Genomic DNA, 24,285 nt, shown 5'->3' on the forward strand with positions numbered 1-24,285 from the left:
TAGCTGGATCGGTTCTTAAATCGCCCCGTTCGATGATGTAGCCCAAAAACGACACAGTACTCACATGGAACTCGCACTTCTCCCCTTTAACAAACAGCCGATTCTCCAGGAGGCGTTGCAGGACTTGTCTGACGTGATGTACATGATCCGGGAGAGAGCGGGAGAAGATGAGAATGTCGTCAAGGTACACAAACACAAAACGATCGATGAAATCTCGGAGAACATCATTGACTAGACTCTGAAAGACAGCTGGAGCATTAGTCAGTCCAAACGGCATGACCAAGTATTCAAAATGGCCCAGGTGCGTGTTGAAGGCCGTTTTCCACTCGTCACCCTCTCTCATCCTGACTAAGTGGTAAGCATTCCGCAGATCGAGCTTAGTAAAAATGGTCGCCCCCTGCAGGAGTTCGAAGGCGGAGGATAAGAGCGGCAGAGGGTATTTACTCTTAACAGTAATGGTATTGAGACCCCGGAAATCAATACATGGCCGAAGGCTTTTATCCTTCTTAGTGACGAAAAAGAACCCGGCAGCCACAGGGGATGAAGAGTGGCGAATCAGTCCATCAGCCAAGGATTCATTAATATACTTCTCCATGCATTCACGTTCAGGTTGAGAGAGACTGTATAAGCGACTAGTGGGAAGGGGTGCACCTGGGAGCAAATCAATACTGCAGTCGTACGGGCGATGAGGGGGAAGAGAGCGGGCGCGGTCCTTCCAAAACACTTGCTTGAGATCATGATACTCTGACGGGATAGCTGAAAGGTCAGGGGGCTCGTGTGGTAGTGGTTTAGCTGCTTTAACGGGAGTAGCTGCTGTCAAACAGGTCATGTGACACTCCTCCCCCCACCCCAGAACCCTCTCCTCCCTCCAGTCGAGCACGGGGTTATGCTGGCGTAACCATGGAAATCCTAGCACCAGGGGCGTGAGAGGGGCTTCAAAGACATAAAACTGCAGCAGTTCAGTCTGATTCCCAGACAGCGTTAGGGACACGGGTTCTGTAACATGAGTTATGTCGGGAAGACGTTGACCGTTTAAAGCGGTGACCTGCAACAAGTGGGGTAATGCCCGTGTGGAAATCTTAAGTTTGAGAGCCAGGGAAGCATCTATGAAGCTCTGCTCTGCCCCAGAGTCAATCAGCGCCTGAAGAGAGTGAGAGGCAGAGTGGACAGTCACTTTAGCGGCTAGCATGAAGCGTGAAGGAGAATGTGAAAAGGAGACCTCGCCCACCCGTATCCTCCTTTCTACCGGCGGGCGGGGTCTTTTGGCCGAGCAGGACAGACCTTGGCGAGATGGCCCTTGTGGCCGCAGTAAATGCACTCACCGGATCGCCATCTGTGTGCCCTCTCCTCCGGGGAGAGTTGGGAGCGTCCGATCTGCATGGGTTGCTCCTGCTCGTCGCCGCGGTCCACTTCCCGATCGCTACTTCCGCTTCCGCCAGAAGCTGACTCCGCACGCCCCACAGGCCTCTGGGAACCGTAGTTGCTGGCGCGGTGACGCGCCCTCAAATGTTCATCAACCTTAACACATAAGGCGATCACCTCCGATAGAGTCTTGGGCAGCTCCCTCATTAACAGTTCGCCCTTAAGGACATCACAAACATTGTTCAATAAGGTACTTATCAGCGCAGGCTGCCCCCATCCCGTCTCCTCAGCCAGTGTCCAGAACTCCACAGAGAAGTCCGCCATACTCCGTCTTCCTTGTTTTAAGTTCAGCAAACGGTGGCCCGCTGCCTCAGCTCCGGTGCCCCTTTCGAACACACTTTTGAACTTTGAGAGAAAATCAGCATAGGTAATCTCCGGGCTAGTCCGTAACACTGCTTGGGCCCAGTTCAAGGCTTGACCGCGGAGTAACTGAACGAAAAAGGCTATCTTAGCTCCATCACTCTCATACGTTCGCCGCAGCTGCCTAAACTGCAACGTAATCTGCGTTAGGAAACCAGCACACTTGTGGAACTCACCAGCGAATGGCTCCGGTGACGGTAGAGCTCGTTCCAGGGGTTCCGCGGAAGCGGGGGCTGGTGGCGTGGAGTGTTCCGGGGCTGGCGGCTGTGCGGGAGCAGACGGGGGTGGCATAGCGGGACCTGGCAGTGGAACGTGCTGAGCGAGAGCCTGAGTGAGTGCGATCAGCTGTTGGTTAATGTGTTGTAGCATCTGCTCGTGTCGCTCCAACACGGCTTCCGGAGGAGGGGTGGGTTGTAGAGCTGAGTCCGCTGGATCCATAGTATGGCTGGATTGTTACTGTCACGGGTTGCTCTGAGGATCCACTCGCAGGACTCCGGAGTGTGTTGTAACAGAGACAGTTTATTCACAAAAATCTTCACGAAGTGTATTTACAGGCAGTGCGAGGACAGTGCTATATACAAGATGTGCGAGGACGGGTTCCAGGGCTCCAGGGAAAACAAGGGGATCACACACACGCTCACGCCAACCTCTCTCCGCTAGTGACCAGCCACCTCTTACACGCTCCACACGGAGAAACACGGGGACGGGTCCGGGGAATCTAGAACAGAGAGACAAATGTTACTTTCTGAGGCGGAAGTGTGGGAAACTAGGGCTCGACGTGTACTGACAGTAGTCTTCACAACAATCCAGCGTTGAACAGCTGATCTCCTCCTTCTGATATACCAGCTGGTCTGATGAGGCCCAGGTGTGCATGATCCGGGAGGGCGTGGGCCGAGGGCGTGAACCCGCCATGAGTTCCGCCCCGGCAAAACAGGGGAGGGGGAGAGAGATTGCTGATCAGTGCCTTGCCGACCCCGCAGGTCGTGACACTCCTCATGGCCACCCAAAGCTAATTCAAAGGCTCTGCTAAATTTACACACTTTATAATTGTGGACAAAATTGGCTAACTTTTTATCACCTCTTCGTTGTGTTTTATTCTGCTAATTTGATAGCTTTCATCCAGCTGTTCTACTATGCTAAACCTGCCAAAAAGCTGTAGCTTCAAGCTGTTTTCCAATGGCTACTCTCCTGACTTTTGCACTTTTCTGTTAAGTACTTTAAGTCCCATAGAACCATGGTGATCCACAACATTTTGATACCAGGACTTTGAAAGAGACTTTGAAAACAATGCAAAAGAGTGCATTTCTCACCCCCACATCCAGTTATCCAACTACGCTGTAGCATGCTAGGCAAGGTCAGTGTATATGCTCTCCCACAATCCACGGACTGCTGTTGAATATTTAATTCTGGGTGGACAGCTCCAGGTTGGTGTTAATAAACACTTAAATTTAACTCTACTGCTTCATCAGTAATTGAAGTCACCAATCACAATGATGGATTTTTTTCCTCACAGTATTTTTACCAGGGCAGCACTGTAGCACCCTCAACTGACAAGCCACCACTGGCTGATTCTATTTAGCATTCTCCCAACACCATAAACTGTACACTAAGATGGACTTCTCCACAATCTCTGTCTTTGTGGAGTACTTTTGTGGAGCCGTCATCACTTTGTGTTGTTTTGTTTTTTTATTTGAAGACCATATGCTAACTTGGTTAACTAGCATGGGAAATTGAACTCAGTAGCTCCTCATTTTTGAAAAGTCTGGTTCAGGCGAAGTGAATTTCCCCTTCATTTTCTCCATTGACATTTCAGAAAATCCTTATATAAAGAATTCTAAGATGTGAACCAAGACAGCTAGCTATGGTGTGAAACGTATATGGATCAAAAAGTCAGGAAAACAGCTGGATAAAAAAGGAAAGTTGTAAGATTGTGCACAATATTATTTTTACCGGTGAAAGAACTACTCATCCCAACATCTCAACTACTCAACAAATAATGTTGTGTAATAATAGTTTGGAGTAATTTTGGAGTTTGTATAGTGAATGTCCAGTAAAGTAGAGCTTTGTTACTGATATGGTACAATACTTCGTTCCTGACTACAGTCACCTCTGGTGGTTTTTTAAGTCATCAAGTGACTTGACATTTCCTGGCTTAGATATTTCCATGATAACAGCAGCTTCCACCAGTCAGAGAAATTTTTGTTCCAGTGTTGGATTATGGATAGAGTATTTATGTTTTTGCAACATCGATAATAAATAATATAAATGAAAAGAAAAGAAAAGAAAAGAAGATAGCTGTGTGATAGACTGGCAACCTGTGCAGTGTGTACCCTGCTTCTCGCCCTATGACAGCTGGGATAGGCTCCAGCCCCCCAACAATCCTCATAAGGATAAACAGAAGAGAATGGATGGATGGAAGAAAAACAAACAATGCTGATAACATACATACTTGTAGTTTCTGGAGCACATAGCATAATTTCACAATGGGAAGTTTCACCAATGCTCCAGATTTTCTCCGTTTGTGGATTGCTTTTGAGATCGTTAAGCTTACATCACTTTGTCAGACAGGTTCCATTTATGTGATTTTTTTGTTTGTTTGTTTTTTTTTTGTTTGTTTGTTTTGATTCAGCAGGTCTGGCAGTGGTAGTGGTAATAAGTAATGAGGCCTGGGTGTTGCCAGTGAAACTGAGCTCAACAAACAATGTGGTTAATCACAGTTAATTCATGATTGAACAAGAGGGGAAATTACTTTTTCACATAGGGCCAGGTAGATTCAGATAGCTTTTTTCCCCCATGAATTAAATTATAATGTAAAAGCTGCATTTTGTTTTTTTACTCTGGTTATCTTTGTCTAATATGGAAACTTACACTTTTCAGATTGTCAAAGGCAAGTGTGACAAATATGCAAAAAACTGGGAAATCAGGGATCAACTACTTTGTCACACCACTATGTGTCCCTGGGTGACCTACCCAAGTAAAAATTATGTGAGAAAAATTGTTTCTAAGTGTTACTATAAAGTCGAGTTGGCTGCCCAAACAAGTTCATAGGCTAAGCGTCACATTACCTTGTATTTGAAGTTTTATTCAGTTGTATGTTTTTAAATGAAATGCAAATCACAAATGAAATGGTAATTCAGTTAACTGCTGTTCCTGTTTATGCATCAGACAAAGACTGCTCCTTCTGTGTACTTGAGAAAGTAGCGTTTACTTTCATTTCATCATGCTGTCGACTTCACCAAAGCTTTCATTGCTGTAGAGAAGCCATGAATACAGTGCTTATTTTTGTCTTTGCTTTCTTTTTCGAGTTGATGTCATGCATTCCATTAACCAATTAACCAGTGACTGAGCAAGAAAGGAAGAGGGAAAGAAAGAGAGGCCACCAATGGCAAGAACAGGAGAGACGCACACCCTCAAACACAAACATGCTCGCTGCGATCAATCTGATGTGAAGTAGTGCAATTTACAACAGGGCAAGCACTGAGTCACCTTGCTAGTGAGTGTCATTCGTCAGGACACGGTAACTGGGCCCAGTGGTGTTCTTAAAGCACCACAGGGCATCAAGCCAGTGTGTAAGGTGTCAAGGCTAAGTTACACATTGAGGTGTGACATTACCACCAGTTGTTGGGACAATAAACAAACGCTGTTGGGCGCTCTATTGGAGCTTTTGCCCACTGAGCTCAGGTTATCTGAAATGTCTTTCCGGGGCTGCCTTTGTTAAGTGATGCCTGGTGGGGCTTAAACTTCCACACTACGCAGCAGCGACTATAGGGAATATTTGGCAAGACCAATACAAATAACACCGTTTTTTTATTGTTTGTTTGTTTAAGGAGAAAGTCTAGAGTCTAATAATTTTTTAATCACTTGTACAAAAAAACTACATCAAGACTTACATACAACATATACAATTTTAGAACCTCTGTTAGGTTTTCACACATTTTCTGTGTATTTTCCTTTTAAAAATTGCCAAATATTCTAGATAATATGATTGCCTTACACTTGAGTAATCACTGTAAGCCGAAAGGTCAGACTTCAGATTACTGTGAACACTCCATTTTCAACAATTTTTTTCTATTCTTGACTCCGGGTGATGTCAGTGAGATGGGATATCCCTAATATTGTCATCCCAGGCACAACACTCCAGCCACGAGAACTGCAGCCCCATCTACATGCTGTTCAAACCTTCTGTTTAGTCAGTCAGAGGACAGCTGGCCTTCAAGTGGGCTTGTTTCAGAGAGTGGACTGGCTGAAGGGCTTCACCGAGGCCAAGTATGAGATAAACGCAAATCACTGTGAACTTAGTCTGTTAGCTGGAAACAAGCAAACAGGTCACCTTAACTGACTGTAACACCTGCAAGATTGTGATAAAAGCAGTCTTTTTCCACACCCCCACACATTTTTGTTAATGATGAAATCAAATCTGTTTAAAACGTGCAGGGCCACATTGCAGCATGGGATGCTCGTTCTCAATCTTTTATGTGTGCATGTTAAACAACAACCGCTAGTGGTGCAGCAGCTCAGGGCAAACGTGCATCCCCATCCCTCCTACTGGGTAGCAACACACGCATATAAACTCATAACGATTTTTAGCCACAGGGTGCCAAGCTTCACATGCAGCACTAGGAGTTGTACCACAACAAATCGTGTTGTTCATTTAGTAAATGTGAAAGGCATCATATTGATACAAGATGGGCTACAAGGAGCTTGAATTAGAACATTAAAGTGTGTGTGTGTTTATTCATTTTATGGTCTTGTGCTGCTGATACTGTCTATTTAACAGAGTTGCACTTTACTGGTCTGTGTGTGTGTGTGTGTGTGTGTGTGTGTGTGTGTGTGTGTGTGTGTGTGTGTGTGTGCAGGAGAACTTTCTCAACTGACCTTGACCAGTTTTTCACCTCCGTTAATGCTGCTGCCTTTTATATATGTGAGCATGAATGAGTATAGTGGTATGGTAAATGTGTGATGGAGTGGCTGCCACTGTCCCATAAAAATTTCCTCCCCTGGGGGCCAACCACACAGACTGGCATCTATACAGCTACAGTATGTTTACATCCCTGTTGTTGTTGTTTTTTAATTATTTAAGGAAAAATGCTAAATATTTACTCACTTCATAATGCATTAAAAAGTTAACATGTGAGAGCAGGTCAGCTGTACCTTGCACATATAACAGGACACAAGGTTCTGTTGCAGTGGTGAAGATTGGTAAGATTGCATTACAAGTGCCACACATTTTCAGCTTTTAATGGAATAACTCACAAATAATTAAAAAGAATTAGCAAATATTTAGGAAATACACAAAAAATGCACTAAATCCCACATAAATCACAATATAATCCAGTTCTAGTCACGAAAATATAGCCATTGTACAGACAGTGTTATTGCACATTAGCATAAATGCGCATACACACACACCTGACTTTGGATTCAGTTTGGCTTTAAGATAATTTTTATTTTCTTTTTGTTCTTTGTAAAAAAAAAAAAAAAATCAGGAAACTACATATTTTAAATAAGTATTCCATAATGCGTGCAAAAAAAAGTGTGTGTGTTTTTGAATAAAGACCTTTACAAATGCACATGCAGGTGAACTTGAACAAAGCCATTGCCCGAAGAGGCACACATGTAACAGAGATCCTGACTGCTTCCTTCTCTGCCTTGTTCTGCAGGCAAGTCGGCACATTTTCTTCTTCTTTTTCTTCTTCTTTTTTTTCTCTGGTCATTTCGCCGGCAAAATGTCTGTCATTAAAACTGGCCGACAACGACGGCCGTAATCCGGCCCCATTAAGATTTCGATTCCCCTTGTCCTCTGAGGACAAGATGTAATAGCTCAAAAACATCTATTTAGGCAGATGGGAGTGGATTTATTAAAGGGGCGTATTTCACGAATATAACCTCATCTTATCATCAGCAAAGCACTTTTGATTAAACGCCTTAATAAGCAAGTGTCTTTGAGAAGGGTGTGTGCCCTGCAGCTGACCTAGACCTATTGATAAACTACAAAAGTTGGGTTTCGAAATGTGTTCATTCCACTGTTAACAAATCTTGATTAAAGACTGGTAGGAGGAGGGATGTATAAAACCTGCAGTTTCACATCAAAATACACACCAAGGGTGTTTAGAAGACCTTCGAGGATAGAAAGAGTCATGAAAGCATAAATTCCTGCTATGATCAATGTGAACTTTGTGGCCACATCTTATAATACTCACAGGACAAAGATACATGCGTGCAGTGCAGCTTCAGGAGGGGTATGAATAAGCGCAGGCCAACACTAAATGCATTTTGATGTATGTGTGTAGGCGCACAATATTTCCCCTACATTAAGTGCTGGCTTGGAGGCTAACCTTTACTTCTGAGTGGAAGCCGTTTTTTTGGTAGGAGGAGAAATTATTTCAGGGTCAGATGTTGTGCAACTGTGAAAACCCTGGTAATTTGCTGTTGTTTACTGCAGTTGAACAGTCTTGGAGGTCTGAAGCCTCAGTGCCTAAGAAAAATAGACCCTTGCACACAACACGAATGTTTGGTTGATTAAAAAAAAACAATTTTCTCATTATTAACAAAATAATGCAGTCGATTTTAAACTATAGCTTCAAAAAATATACATATACGCAGGTTACTGAGATAGCAACGTCTCCCATTAAACCCGCGAGCAGCCCCTGTTGTTCGGTCACGCGAGGTTCACTTCTTGATAGCAGAGCTTTAATTCATTTGTCTTGTACAGGGCACCTCCTTGACCTTGTGGATGGAGATTAATGAAGAGCTTTAGTGGCGATGAAGGCTATCAGGCACCAAGCTCCCCTCGTCTAATAGAGCAAGAGTTTTACATAGCCAATTATGTCGTTTGCATTCCGCTCGTAAGCACAGTTGTGTCAGGGGGAGCCCAGTCAGCTGTGCTGTTCTTCCCGTTGTTGTTCGCGTTTCGCTTTCATTTTCTTGGATGACGAAAAAAAAATTGGAAGGAATTAAACTATCTCACCAAATGTAAGGCTGAAAGGACACTGACACAAAGCCTGGTGTATTTCTGCAGCTTCCAAGAATCCGGCCGTGTACAATTTTGATGATAAATAACACTATAAACCATCCACAGCCTTTCGCAGTCTTTTTGATCACAGGGTACCGAGTGTACAAGTGCAATTCTGTGCCATTACAGCTCTTTACTCCAATTATTGTCAGCCAGGATGCTATTGGTAGAGCACTCTGCTCGCCTGTTGTGGTCCAAAGTGTAATTTTTGATTCTCTAAGAATGGGACTTGAAAGTTTGATCTAGGGGCAGTTTAGGCCCACTATCTTGTCATCTGAAGGAGGTTAAAAGAAGATACAGGTGATGGATACAGGAAAGGTGAGAGGCTGACAGAGAAATCTACTTTAATCAATAGGTGCGTAATTGGAAGCTGTCAGTTAAATGTTTTAGTATCGCTACATGTAACAGCGGCTCTGCGTTTCCTACACAAGATAAGGCAATTTGGCTCAGGCTACAGGGGGCTGGAATTGTGTTTGGTGGGGGGAGACTGTTTGATGTGCAGGAGCGGATCTTTCTTTAACCATTCAGAGCGGATACATCTTTGATAGCATGAGATGACAGCAGACTGTTCCTTCATCAGAAAATGTTAGGCTCGCTTTTATTGACGAGAGATCTTTTCAACCTCGGGATCCCAGACGGCCTGGCAAGAGACGAAGATGATGTTTGTGCATCAGGCCAATTAAAAGCCCTTTGTAGTCTGTTTTGCTCAGTACGCCCACTTATTATTGAATCGTTAAGTTTTTCTTGATTTATTTATTTATTTTTTAAGTCTACACCAGTGAATGCTAAAGCTGAGCATCATTGTCCTCACTTGCATCTCTGGGATTATGCACTTAGTTCCCTTAATGGATCCTTAAGTGTTTTGGGTTGCACTTTTCAGTGTCACGAGAGAACTTAAGCTTCAGTGGCAAATACCCATAACCATTAACTATTCTGTGGCTTTTTGAATTTTGCTGTTCTGCAATTAGCCTAATGGAAAATGTCCTCAGATTAGGAAGCAGGAGGGACGTGTTCCATTAAGCTCCCCATAATATATTTAGATCATGCGGTTGTGGTGCGCACCTCAAATGGATGGGAACTGTATTCAAGTTGAGATTATATATTTAGTCCCGAGCAACAGTACGCAAAGTAATGTCCTCCAGCAGCTGAAGTGCTTTAATATGCATTGTTGTAAAGACACAGGGTCATTTTCAAGTCATATGGTATGAGGAAGTAACTCTCAGTAAGAAAGCTAAAGAGTGCATTTCCGAAAAATATGTTTATTTTTCTCTAAGATAGTCAATGTCACTTTCAATTCAGTTTAATTCGATTTTATTTATATACCCCTAAATCACAAAATCAGTCACCTCAAGACGCTTTATATTTATATATATTTCTTTATTTTATGTATTTTAAATCCTTTTGCTCTCAATGTGAGCACTCAAGGTGCTTTCTTACTACAAGTCTCATTCAGTCATTCACATGCACATTCATACAAGTTCTTTTTTCTATAACTTAAACCTAACATTTACACAATCCCACTCTCAATTTAGGGTTCAGTATCTTGCCCAATGATACTTCAAGATGCAGACTGAAAGAAGCTTCTAATTACAAGATGACTGGCTGTACCTCCTCATCCACATGAATATTATCATCTTCTACTAAATTGCCAGAACCACCACTATTAGAATATGCTTTAAGTAAAGGGAAGTAGATGTATAAGTATGGCTGACCAGTGTGACCAAAAATTGGTCAAAATTGATTGAAGGAATTTGATATCACCAATTCCAGTACCAGGTACAGTGGATTCTTTGAGTTGTGCTACAACTTCAACCTTCAGTGTCAGCAAGCATCAAGGAAAATCAATGAATTCTGCTTCAGTTTGTAAAATAAATTACTCTCTGTCAAACCTCAGTCACTGAGCTTCAAAGCTGTTTGTATATGTGTATTTTTAGCTAAAGAAGGGTAGCTGTTTCTCATGCTTTCAGTCAGTGAGTTACTTAAGGTAATCTACCTCCTGGTTCTAGTTTGTATTTGACAAACAGAAGTGAAAGTGGTGTCATGATTCTTTTATTTAATTGTATTTCATTCATTTATAGATCACACCTGTACTATAAGAGGTTTATACAGACCCAGCACTCTCCCAGTATTATACCATTTTCTCAGTAGTTCAAGGGGTTCATCGCTGTCTTTGCCTCAATGCTCTATTAAGAAAGGAAGCCATGGTAAATAACACGCAATGTGCACTTCTGGTGCTGTCACACAAATCAGGCAATGTAGCAGCTTCAGGCATGGATAGGCTGGTTTAGTTGTGCTTTAGAACTAGAACTTTTCATGAAACAATTTGTGAGATTTACTGCCTTACTCTTGTTTCATGCGACCATTTTTTTCTAGCTTGCTTGACCATCTCTCTCTGTCTATATATGTCAACTTTAGAAATGTTCAGAGCGAAATGAATTGAAAACGTCTGCACAGCCTGGCACCACAGTTGGAAAATAGTACCAGGTGCCGACCCAGCCTCTTTCTCCTCCCTTAAAAATAAGCTGATGATTGCATAACCAAAATATTTATAATATTTATTTATGCTCAAAAGCTGTAAAACAATGTACATAATTAATTCCTCATAATGATTAACAAGCGTACGGTTGCTTTAGCTAATGTAAATGAGAGAGAGTGCACAGACAATACATACACACTTACAGAAGAGATTGTGCTTGGGTGGTTATATGAGCCATCATGATGATGAAGAATTTGTTTGTTTTTTTTAGTGGAAAATGAGCAATTCAGTGTCACAACTTCAGAGGGTGACAGATGTCAGTGAGCCTATCGGAAAGCTGGTCAAACCACAAGCCAGCACCGGCCGCCTGTCTCCTTCCCCGTGGATCGGCCGACGCTCCTGAGCAGCCTCTTAAAAGGGATCTGAGATTCTGCCATCAACCTCTCTGACGATGGCGGGCCCGTCCCCGAGCATCTGTTCCGTCCTCTCTCTTGCTGGATGATTTCGGGTTGTCACACCACATCCATCGAGATGCATCTGTGTTCCTGCCTTTGTACCTGTCTACATATGTAGCCGTCCCTGTATTTTGCACTCCCTGATGGTTTCTTTCTCTCTCTCTCTTACTCTCCTGTTGTCTGTATCTGTGAATCATTTGCCTCCACATCTGAGGATTCTTGTTATGTCATCATTTTGGCTCACTTGTTTGAAGTGGCCACTCAGACTTAAAAGTTGTTGATTACGACACGCTGTTATTCCCTGAGTGTATGCTCCCAGTGCTGCTCTTTTTCTTTCTTTCTTTTTTTTTTTTTTTTTAAATATAACCTATATTATTATTAACTTTAAGAACTATTTTGCTCTTTTTCAGCCTGTCCAGTATGTCGGTCATTGTGCATGTTTTTTTTTTCTCTTTTTGTCAGTACAGTACACCAAATGTAGTTAATTCCCCAAATCCTTCACCCGATGATGCAAGCATGGAATGAGCAGCAGCAAGAAAGAGTTAGTTCCATTCTGCAGCTTTCTAATAGTTATTTTCCACAGATACAAGACAGACTGGAAAAACTCTGAAAAACTGAAATTATTGTTGCTCAGGGTGTGACTGCACCAGTGAAAAACAGTGAAGTAGTCATTAAATTAAAACAGACAAAAATCGCCCTAATTGTAGGTTTGCAGCAGGATAATAAATGGCTGGTTTGTACAGAGTGCCAGGCCAGCCTCATTTTCAGAAAGCTGTGTGATTTTGAAAGATCCTGATCACCTTAAAAATGCCAAATTTTACATTAATTAGTGGCCCCCTGTTCACCGTTCAGCTTTTTACACTTATACTTGCCAAGATACTATTCATTTGACAAGAATTGCTCATTTAAAATAAGTAAATTACAAGACTTGATATTTTACATGTTTCTGCCTGATTTGCCTTTTGCCTAGTCTAAATTTTCAGTGCATATCAAACATGTGTGTTACTGCACAAATTGTGCAGTAAAAGCCAGTGGCAGATGAACTAATTGATCATCGTGGCACTCATTCTTTTATGTGTAATTGCCTTATTCAACCCCACTGCACCTTCACAGGAGCTAAAAAGAAAAACAGAGTCGTCCTTTTTGACTCCGAGTTTTGTGTTCGATCAAACTTTGCAATCAAGGAGGGGGAGAGCATCACGGCAAAGGTTCGCCCTTCTCAGCAGTGAAAATTTGTTGGCCACTCAGCATTCAAGAAGAAAAAAAAGAGTCAGGGCCATAAGGGGCACAGGCTGAGCCACGCAGCCTCCAAACAATGAGGAAAGGATGAATCCATTTGGGATTTCTAATTCTACCAGGCTGTGATTAATCCCATCAGTAAACAATGCAGAGGTCATCGTGTTTTGGAGAACTCCAATTAGAGAGTAATCAGCGCTAATCAGACAAGCTGCTCACCGGCATCTTGGTGATTTCGGCAGCAAAGGGCTCTCTTGTGAATAGTCTGCCCTCCACATTGAGTACGACCGACCCACACTCTCTGATCCTGTGTTAAGGGAGTGGGTGGCAGATCAAAAAAAAAAAAATGGCACTGCTAATTAGCGCTGCCATTTCTTAGCAACTGCATGAGACGCGAGCTTGGGTGGGCTGGCAAAATCTGAGTGTTTTTCAGATATGGTAAGAGTGCTACAAGCCAGCGTGTGCCTGTGGTCGCTGCCTCTAAGGACAGGTGTCCCTCTGCCTCGATAGTTTCTTGGTTGACTAGCTAAACTCTGAGAGTAAAAAAGATTAGAGACAGTCATGTGCCTAAAGATCACCAGAGGGCATGGTGCTACAGATGTAAATGAACAGTGACTCACTGTTTTCTCCCAGCGAATCATAAAACTTGCCTTGTATTTGATGCCAGCTTTCAAGGTTAAAGGCCCAGCAAAATGAGATTGTTTGCCAATTGAGGAGACACTTTGCATTTATAGCAAGAGAGTAAAGACAGTATTTCTTGGCAGGACAACCTCATGGTAAAAGCAAGATTTCAGGACATCACTGCTCCCAGCCATGACACAGTCCAGCACGCATCATTTGGAAAAAAAAACCATAAACTGTTGCTATCTTGTGAAGCTAACAAGATATGACATCTTAATTTCTGAGCTTTAGAGGAGCTGTTGGTTTGACCTTGTTACTATTTGACAGAGCTAGGTTAACTGTTGCCTCTATTTCCTGCCTTTTTTTTTTTTTTTTTTTGCAAAACTGAGCTAGTTTGTCACCTGTAGAAGAAGAGAATTAGTTATTTTCCATGCATAAACGTCCAGCCCTGGAAAAATAAAGCATATGTGAAACTGTCCCAAATTGTAGTTCCTTGAAGTTGACTGACCACTTCATGTTGGCTTCAAAAGTAACTCCATCCCCTCTTGTTAAGTGCCTTTTGAAGGTCCAGATGCCACTTCGGATCAAACAAGAAAGCAAACAAACTCTGGGGCACCACTAAGAGTCAAAAACAGCTCCAGTAAAATTATTAGTGTGGTTGTTCTCCCAGGTCTTTATCATCCAGTCATCTGCGAAAAATAGGATTTATGACCTTTAGCAATAGAATTTAGCAGGACATCAGCTAGTTACCACCTAAAGATGATACCATGTTCTGACTAAAGCAGCGGTCCCCAACCTTATTTGCACCACGGACTGGTTTATGTCCAACAATATTTTCACAGACCGGCCTTTTAGGGTTTGCGGATAAATACAACAAAATAAAACCAGTACCGGTACCAAAAAAAGAAGATTTATTATTAACACATGGGAAAAGACCCAGGGAAACCAAGTTAATGTTAAAAACCATAAAAAAATAATTATAAACACTGATAAAACCCCAAAAACCATGAATTTCACACGCAAGCCTCAACTATCAACTCATGGACCGGGGGCTGGGGACTGCTGGACTAAAGCATTTCTGAAAAACCTTAACTGCACAGCACTGCTATAACTTTGGACATAAACAAAGATGGAAACTTGAATAGCAGTGATGGTTGGTAGGTTAGTGAAGTTGGGTTGATTTTGTACCTGGTTTGACTAATAGAAACACGATGTAAGACAAAAGATAAATTGCTCTCAGTAATTCTTCTCGGTAAGGGTGGGCAGAGACAATCCTGTGGAGGAAGAAAACACTGAAAAACAACCAAACTTAAGCTATCTATCTGAAGTGATCCTTCTCCAGCACAAGGTTACTTATAATGTTATTGAATGGTTTAGACTACTAACAAAGAAAACTTCTTGATCCTAAGCTGGATGTCAACACTAAAATCTTTGTCTGCCCAAGACTGCTTCTTTCCTGAAAGCTTTCCAATATTTAGAGTCGCAGTATACACTGTAAGCCCATGGGGTGTTGTGTAAGCTGTAACTGTAAAAAAAAATAAAATAAAATAGACATGCTTCACATGATTATTGCTATTAAAAAGCCAGAAAGGTAGAGAATGATCACTGATAACTTTGAGTGATGTGTTTCTATTAAGTAAAACAAGACACAACACGTCTTATTCATGCAATCACACACACACTAATACTATCATTTTTTCTGTGCGTAAGCATCTTGTCTAAAATCACACTGTAGCAGTCGCAATTTTGTGGTGTCTTTTTAAGACAACCTAAGTTAATGTTTAGTGATTTTACAAGTATGTGCTACTGCCCTCTGTCGAGTGTGGGAGAAAGTGCTTGGAGATGGACATATGGACTGAGATGAACCTCATATCTTTACCTCCCTAACTCAACGTAACGTTGCGTGATGTATGAACACTGCTCGCTTCATGTAGGATAAGACAGCAGGTGTTCCCGGGCCTTGGTGAAGGGTGTGTTTATTAAAAGAACAAGCACTGTGGCATTCCCAGTACTAGTGTGGTCATGACTTTTTGACTGTCCTGCTGAGTGTTTCTGCCGCCTCCTCTCAACCACTGAATAAAACCCACGTTACAACATGCACTCACATTCAGATGGCTGCATCGAGGGCAGCTCAATGGTCGGTATCTTGTCCGAACATGCTTTCACATGCAGACTGAAGGAATCAATTTGTTATACATTGGTGCGCCTCGGTCAGCACACCAATGTCGAACACACACACGTAATTCTTTTTTGAAGAAGCTCATTTTATAAAAATATCTGTAAATAAAAAAAAAAAAAAAAAAACTTGAACAAAGAAAACCCTCAAATTGTTGCATTTTGAATTATTCTCCTCTTATACCTGTGCTGATATAGTTTTTCTCTGTATGGCAACATCCATTGTTCAGGAGAATAATGCAACGGGTAAAGTGGTGATGTCACTGTTTGGTCTCAACGTGACCGATGCGGGAAGTTTAATGCGTTCACTTTGAAGTTTGAGGCATGACCTTTTGCCAACCAAGCTTGTTAGTATTAGCCAATTACTTTGCACCCTGTTGCTATATTCTAAATAGGATCACTTTAAAAACATCAAAGTAGTCCTTTAAGAGACGAGACTGGTTATTGGTATCTCATGTGCATCAACAGCACATATCTCTTTCCCCCTCATTCTCTCCTTTCTCCTGCCTCTCTCTCCTCTCTCTAGCAGCATGGCTGGTCTGCAGGGAGCCCTAATCAAATAACTTGCAGGCCATAGCAGCTGCCATTTTAGCCATTTCTCTGGAATACACACAGATGCTGGGTGGGTTCCCTTCTGGCCTATCAGACCAAAAACGGTGATATAAGGCCTATACTCATCATTATTTCCTGTCTCAGCTTTGGAGACATTTATAGGCCAAGGAGTGCACTGCAATAATGAGTTTGTGTTTATTGCTAACGTGTTGCCAGTAGAAGTGGCAGATACTAAGTGATTTGCGAGTTTAATTCCTCCACCTGGCCCTCTGATGGCCTATTGTCCCCCTACGTCCTAATATACATAAATGACATGGTAATGACTCGCACACTGATAATGGCTTCTGTGGGCGGTGATTTGTTATGTCCATTCATACCTCAAGGTTATCTGTGAATCATACTTTTGACTGTGAGCTGCAATAGCTCAACAAAAATCAATACATATTTTTTTGTTGTTTTAGGTTCACCTTCTTCCAGACAAAGTACCATGGTTTTCTTTTTGTCTGGAGACATTGGGGAGATTTCTGATCAATTTTCTTGATGTCATCAGCATGTTAAAATTCCTTTCAAACGCTCTCCGTCTTTGTCCAACTTGCTGCAGTGCTAACTGCTTCCCATACTTCCCATACTGTCTCTCCCCCACATCTCTTCCACATTGCACAGCAAATTTAATTCATTTTCAGTGGTATTCTTGAAAAGTTCTGAGGGAAGAATGAAAGGGTAAAGCCACAAATAATTTGCTGACACAATATTCCAAACCTCTCTTGTTTTGTCACGTTTGCAAAATCCTTTTCTTTTACACAGATGGATTGTTTCGGGGCCAGTCGACTGGGCTTCTTTAAAAGAAAAGAGCACTACGGTGCCCTTTTTTCTTAAAGGATTGATTAAAAAAAAAACGTAGCCTCCTCCTGGCTAGCACAGCCTCCAATTAGCATCTAGTTAAGCTATTTGGAGTAATGTTACTGTGGAATCTGAAGGCAGTCCGTTGGGGAAGTCTTTCTCGCTGAGGGAAAAAAGGAATCCTTATATCCTCCTTAATTAAAACATGATTTACGCTTAGTCCCAGCTATGAAGCTGCCTTTGATGGTTCTTTTGTCAATTAAAAGTAAGTCCTACGGAAGATTACATAGAACTCATTACAAGCAGGTTATTTTCATGTGCAAGTTCTGGCTTTCAAGTAAGGAGCTGCTGAGTGGGTTACTGCGAGGACACAAAAGGGGAACTCATGAAAAAATGAATGAGATTTCATGCATCTGTGTTGTATAACATTTCTATCGAGGGCCGTCACTTAAGAGTCTCTCACACCTCAAAAAAAAAAATTTCTCCTCTTTTCCCTCTCCCTGTTCATTCTGGTCTCCTCATCACATCGGTGTTGTTGGGAGCTTCCATGTGACGGACACAGCTGTTATCTGTTGAATCCTGGGTCCTGCACATCTGCCAAAGACCTCACACTACATTTACACCCCAACATCAAAACACAGATACAGCACTTGCGCGTTTCAAATAAAAAATCTTAGCCTGAAAGAGAAGGGCAACATGAATATTTAACAAGGAGACTGCTTTTAGATAGTTTGAGGGGAAAAAAGTGATGGCTGGTCTAAATGTCTACCTGATGAGACTAAGACAAAGAACAAGAACTCAGCTACCCTCCAGTCACCTCAAAGCTGTATTCAGGTCATTCATTGGTTGTGACAGTATAAATAGTATGTCAGGGAACTGGAGGTAGTCTTCCCTTTGAAATTCAGTCACAAATGCTCCTAGAAATAGTGTTATGTCACCAAGTTTTATCTAGTTTGAGAGATCTATGAACACTTTACTTGCAATGAATCATAACATATGCTCCTCATACTGCTGATAAAGAAACCAATTCTCTCTTCCCTTTTCTGACTTTTATGTGTGGGCTATCTTTAATTGCAGTTCCTATTAGGTTAGACAAGAGAAACTCTGTAAACTAGTCAATATTCAGCTGACGATTCAATATCGCTAATTTTCCTTTTGGCCCAGAGAAAATAGTGCGCCATGATTTAGGTTGACAGCCTAACAGCAGTGTATATATTTGAATGAGACAGTAAGATATAAGGCACTCCCCCGTCTTTTCTGACATCAGTCACCTTGCACCCTCGCAATCTATCAAAATACAGCGTCATTGCTTCCTGTGATTTCCCGGTCACAACCGTGCCTCCCTGTCCCCATATGGCTGTAGGTGCAGATTGAAATGGAAATAGGCAGGATCAAATAGGATCAATTATTAAATCTGCTGTGTCGCAAAGGATGGAGTCAACGTGGGTGGGCAGAGGCACAGGGGAGAGGAGAAAGAAGCTTTCCTAAACTGAGGTAATATTTTTCATGGCTTGTAACAAAAAGAAGAAAAAAGAATGTGCTCTTGAGTGAGTTGGGGGGGGCAGACACTGGTACGATTGACAGTTTATTTAAAAGGCCATTAACTTTACATACACAACTTGACATACACATATGCTGCAATTTAAGGCCCCAAGGCTCTAACTTTTTTTAGGACTCACAACGTGAAAAGATACTGTACCCGGTCAACATCTCACATACTGGGTTGTTGTACTAATAGAAACAGGAGAAATGTGGAAAACTCGACAGCTTGACCTTTTGAATTTCACGCTGGTCTTATGGATTCACCTAATTGCAATGTACATTAATAATGTGTGTATTCTCAGCTGCAAAGGTTGGAGCTAATATAGTAGATGAGCAAAACCAGTGGTCTGCAGGACTGTGCGATGTCTCGAACAATTGGCTTTTCTCTCGCTGCATAGTTATTTTTCTACTGTAATATTAACCACTGCCAAGATATAACATATCTTAACCTTTAGAATAAGCCATGTTCAACATGGATGGGAGAACACAGGCGAGACAGATAATTGCATTTTATTCCTCTCGTGAAGTTTTAACTTCACAAACATTTAAGGATTTTATTTTTGATACAGCCAAGTGATTATTTAAACTGTTTGCAGATCGAAAGCCTCTGTCAAGCTTCTGCATGTCACTCCATCTGACACTCTGCAGCATTAGGTCATGGTTTACTGGAACAATGGCACGCATCTGTTTACAATTTTCTTCTATTGTTTTATGATATGAAGCTTTTAATTGCTGATGTGCTAATTGTTGTTCAAGAACAATGCAAAAGAAACAAGGAGAAGAGGCTACATAATCTTCAAAACAGGAAGCAGGAAGCAAAAGCAACCTGAAAAAAATGCATAAAACTGCATTATACTATGTAATATAACAGCTAACCACAGACAATATGTAAAAGATGGATGTAGCCACTCTCACCATCATCATCTTTGTGTTTTGCCTGGCATACCCTGACTTATCTTCTTTTCTGTCTTTAATACTGACCACAATTTACTAAGTGGTCTTCATGCTGCATTCAATATGACTTTAAACAAGCAAATGAACCTATAAAGTCAGAAATGTATTTAGTGAGTTTACTGAGCAAGGAGGACTGTTTTTCCATAGACTTACAACTGCATCATACATAATACATTGCAAACCCCCTGCTGGTGATTAATAAGAAAGCAGCCCGGAACTCTGTGCATCTTTTATGTACAGCAATGCATTGTGTTACTTAATTACTCTTTGGAAAAAGTAGTTCATTACACTACTTGTTAAAATAGTTTTGCATTACTCAGTAGCTGCTGACACAATTTGCACTTTACTATTGCACTACTTTCATGCAATGCAAATAAAAGGAATATTCCTATCTTTAAGCCTTATACACTGCCGCACCGTTTTCCTCCTCCTTGCTCATAAGCTCAAATCAGCTGATTGTAGCACAAGTACAGGAACAAAGAAGCAGATGTCAGTCCTGCCGATGGATTAAGGGCCTTCCGCAGTCCTGTCCAGCTCTCCTAGAGTAACTGCCTCTCTCCTCCTCCACGCTATTAAGATTGTGCTGGGAGACACAGTAAACTTTCTGGCAATGGCACATGTTGAGCTGGACTACCTGTGCAAACTCTGTAGGGTCCTGGGGCCCGTTCTTCGTACGTCGCTTACTACATCCAAGATCAAATGACACATCCAAGATCAAATCATCGCGCTAACCGTGAGCTCGCTAATCCGGTTCCCCGAACACACCTGCTGTTGACGATTACTACAGCTGGACGCAGGAATGTGACATCACTGGGTGTCGTAAAAGGGGCTACGCATCGATAGTAGAAACATTGATCGGCAACCCGCTGATTGGTCGGCGAAAATGTCGAAGGGGCGTGCTCGGTATGTTCCGGCAGCAGGCCAAGAACTCATGAGTGAGGGATTACAGGAGTTTCAGAGTTTAATTAAAACGCAAGAGAACACTGCAAAGGCTGCAAAAGCAAGGAGAGAGGGCTGGCAGAAAGTTGCTGACAAATCAAACTCGTAGGTAATTTAATAATAATAATAATAATGGATTGGGTTTATATAGCGCTTTCCAAGGCACCCAAAGCGCTTTACGATACCACTATTCATTCACTCCCACATTCACACACTGGTGGAGGCAGCTACGGTTGTAGCCAGGCTGCCATATCGCGCCATCGGCCCCTCTGGCCAACACCAGTAGGCGGTAGGGTAGATCTATCATATGACACTATATTGTCCAATATCATATGGCATTATATTATATTATAATATGTTATATTATATCCCCTTTCACATTAGAGCCACAACAGGACCCACAAGAACATGGGAACAAGTAAAAGTGGAATACAGGAGTATTCTACAGAATGGTAATATTTATCTCTTAGATTGCTTTGCGTCTCTTGGCAAGGTAATACTGGCCTGTAATACTCTGTTAGTTTGTTCATAACAGCAACCAAGAAAAGGGCAGAGGAAAAAAAGACAGGTGGTGGTCCTGCACCCCCTCGTCAACAAGTTGGTTAAGTAAATAATACCCTCACGGGAATATCGATATCTCTCTATGAGCACACTGTCGCGCTGAGCTAAAGGATCCTGTCTATCCCGCAATATACGCTGAATTCTGAGGACTCTCCTTATCAATCTTGCACCTTCCGCAATGGGTTGGTCGCGTATACGGACAGGACATGGCTGCGACAGGCTTCCCAAATCCACCTTCGCTTTTATAGCCGTGGTCTCTCATCTTGATTACACGAAGTAATTTACAATTACTACTCTGAAATATGAATTACATCTGTAATAATCACATACATGTAATAGAATGTTAATAGTTCATTTCCCTTTTTTAGGAAATGACCTGTATGTATCTGTGTGACATCAATAAAAGGATCAAGTGCTGCATTATCTTTAGTTACATTGATAATATTTATTTATGGTGAAACAGTGGAAAAATATCGCTGTTGCTTTCGTATAAATGAAGCGGACATACCTGCGTGGCCGCGATCTAATCCTGTTTACATTAAGTAAACCTGCTCCCGAGCAGGTTTACGCTTACGGCTCTGTTGCTATGACAGCAAGTCCCGGATGAGCTTCGGGGAACCGACTGATCCAGGATCACGCGAAATCGTCAACAATCTAATCCGGCTAACCTACTTAGCGAGGTACGAAGAACGGGCCCCAGGTGTCACCTTATGTGTTTTGGAGGTTGTCTCATTGTTGCCCCTCTAGTGCAGCTGTTGTTAATCTCATTAACACCAAAGCACCTGAAACTGATTAACAACTCCCTCTGATACTAACTGACCAGATCAATATCCTAGAAGTTTCACTGACTTGATGTTACACTCTGATTAAGAAGTGCTGCTTTCTTTTTCTTTTTTTTTAGCATTGTAATTTCACTTTAAAAGTTTAACTTGACTCTGACACAGAGGAACATATTAGACAATCAGAGGCAATACTGTAAAATATCTCTGTTTTTAGCATTTCACTTTTGAGAAAGAGAAACCAATGCAATGCGAGATTTGGATGAGCAGTTGATTTAGGGGACTCACCTGAACCTTGCACATATATAAAGGTAAAACAACATTTGGATTTCATATCAGTCTGACAACAAAATTCACCTCTTTTGGGGGGCAGAATAGCAATGTGAGAGTTGAGACTGTCTATCACCTGGAAGGCAAATGCTGAAGCCTCCATGACAGCAAGCTTCTGCACTGCTGAAGGCTCCTTCAGCTCCACAAGGGCTTACCTCTATCTCGCCTAACCTCTGACCAGAATCGAAGACCTCTCCCAGGACCTGTGTAAAGCTACCTGATTCCCTTCCTGCCCATGTTTGAAGTAAGATGGAATAATGTTAGGCATTTCCTGCTCTTTGGTTCTGTGGCAGCTGGATTGGATAGAGGACAGGGCACTGAGTCAGCACAACGGGGCGGCTGCACAGAGGAGCTGATTTAAACCACTGCCGAACCAGGGCTCAACTTTCATTAGCCGTTGTCATTATTCCCCGGCCGTTGTCTGACAGATGGCATTGTGGGATATCGGATTTTATGGCAGGTCATCTTTCATATCCAATTTCTTTTCCCATTTGATGAGAAGTTCTCGCTCCAGTCAAATTCATTTTGCAGTTTGAATATTGATCGGACTCTTTTCTCTCGCTCTCTCTCCCTCGTCCTCCTGCCCCGTCTCTATCGCTCTCTCCTTTTCTTTACCGACATCTACTGCGAGTCTCTTAAGACTTAATGGTCTCTTGCTCTTGGCGCTCGGTCTGGAATGCTGGCTCTTGTCTCCCTGATGTAGAGTGAACCGCTGTGGAAATTAAAAAAAAAAAAAACATGAATAAATATGAGGTGAATTTGGAAGTCAATTAATAACTCTGCATTTATCAATTCTCAATTTTCAAGTTTGCAGTAATACAATTATGACCTATAATTACCGCAAGGCCTAATTACCAGAGTACATTTAAATTAGATGGAATCCGTAATGCAACACAAACAAGTCTAATGGCATATAGGAGCACAGTGGGCCTATAATATTGCTCTGGCTAATACATCATATCAGCAAATCCTTTGAGGGCTGTTGAAATTAGCTTTAGCCTACCCCCGAAATAAACTGATGGCTTTTGAAATGTACTGTCCATCTTGGCAGCTTTTATTCCCTATCTTTTTTTTTCCCCTTCTTTTCTTTTTTTCTATTCGGCAGACACGTATATAAATGGGGGATCAGTGGAGATATTTCGCCTGTGTAGACGGTGACCTGACAGAACCCTTCTCCACCTGTTTGCTCTGACAGAACTGCTGCTGGAAAATCGCCGGCCATAATGATGGCCATTAAAAATTCAGTATTTGGTGTAATGAGATGATCATGCTCTGCCAGTGGTGTCTTGGATCTGAGGCACGGCTGCAAAGAGCTGAGGCACAGCAGCACAATATTATATTCTAGCTGATAAAAGCCTCGAAGGGGGCTGTAGGTATAAGTAGACCTTGTAGCTGAATACGTCTTTATCATTTAAATATGACTTGCTCCGATGAGGCTGGGAAATATGGGGCCTTTGGTCAGAATGACTTTTGTGTCATATTAGTATAAGTAATGGCTCATTTCTGAATAACACAATTTGCAAAAACAACCTGTAAAATGACTTTTTCAGTTAGGCGCAAAATGAAACAATCCAACCTGAATCTCGTAGAGCGTGAAGGAACCGATTTGTCTTTCCGAGATATTGCAATTTGAGAAGTGATCAAGCATGAGATAACGCAAACCGCAATCTGGACCTGTGCATTTCGAAACCTCTTTTTTTTTTTTTTTTGCTGCGTGGGGCTACAAGGCAGGCTGTCAATGTGGCTGCACACAAGTGAGCAGAAAGAAAAGCAAAACAAAACAAAAAGAAATATCAGAGTTTATCTGTTTTTCAGCTCCATCAACTCAGTTCCCAAAGAGGTGTGTCAAATAAAGAAATGTCGCCTTCAGAGGTTCCCAAACCTCACTCATGCATAATCATATTAAATCTGCACTGAGCATAATTAGCCAGCTCCCTTTGGTTAAAATACATGAGTTTGTTTGGACACAGTTTTCCCTAACATTCCCATGGGAAGCCTTTGGATCTCTAAGGATCACAAGCGTCATTCGGT

Source organism: Copadichromis virginalis, linkage group LG17 (assembly GCF_057382275.1).
Source record: "Copadichromis virginalis isolate Kocher_CV1m ecotype Utaka linkage group LG17, C_Virginalis_male_GT1.1, whole genome shotgun sequence".
Taxonomy (NCBI): Eukaryota; Metazoa; Chordata; class Actinopteri; order Cichliformes; family Cichlidae; genus Copadichromis; species Copadichromis virginalis.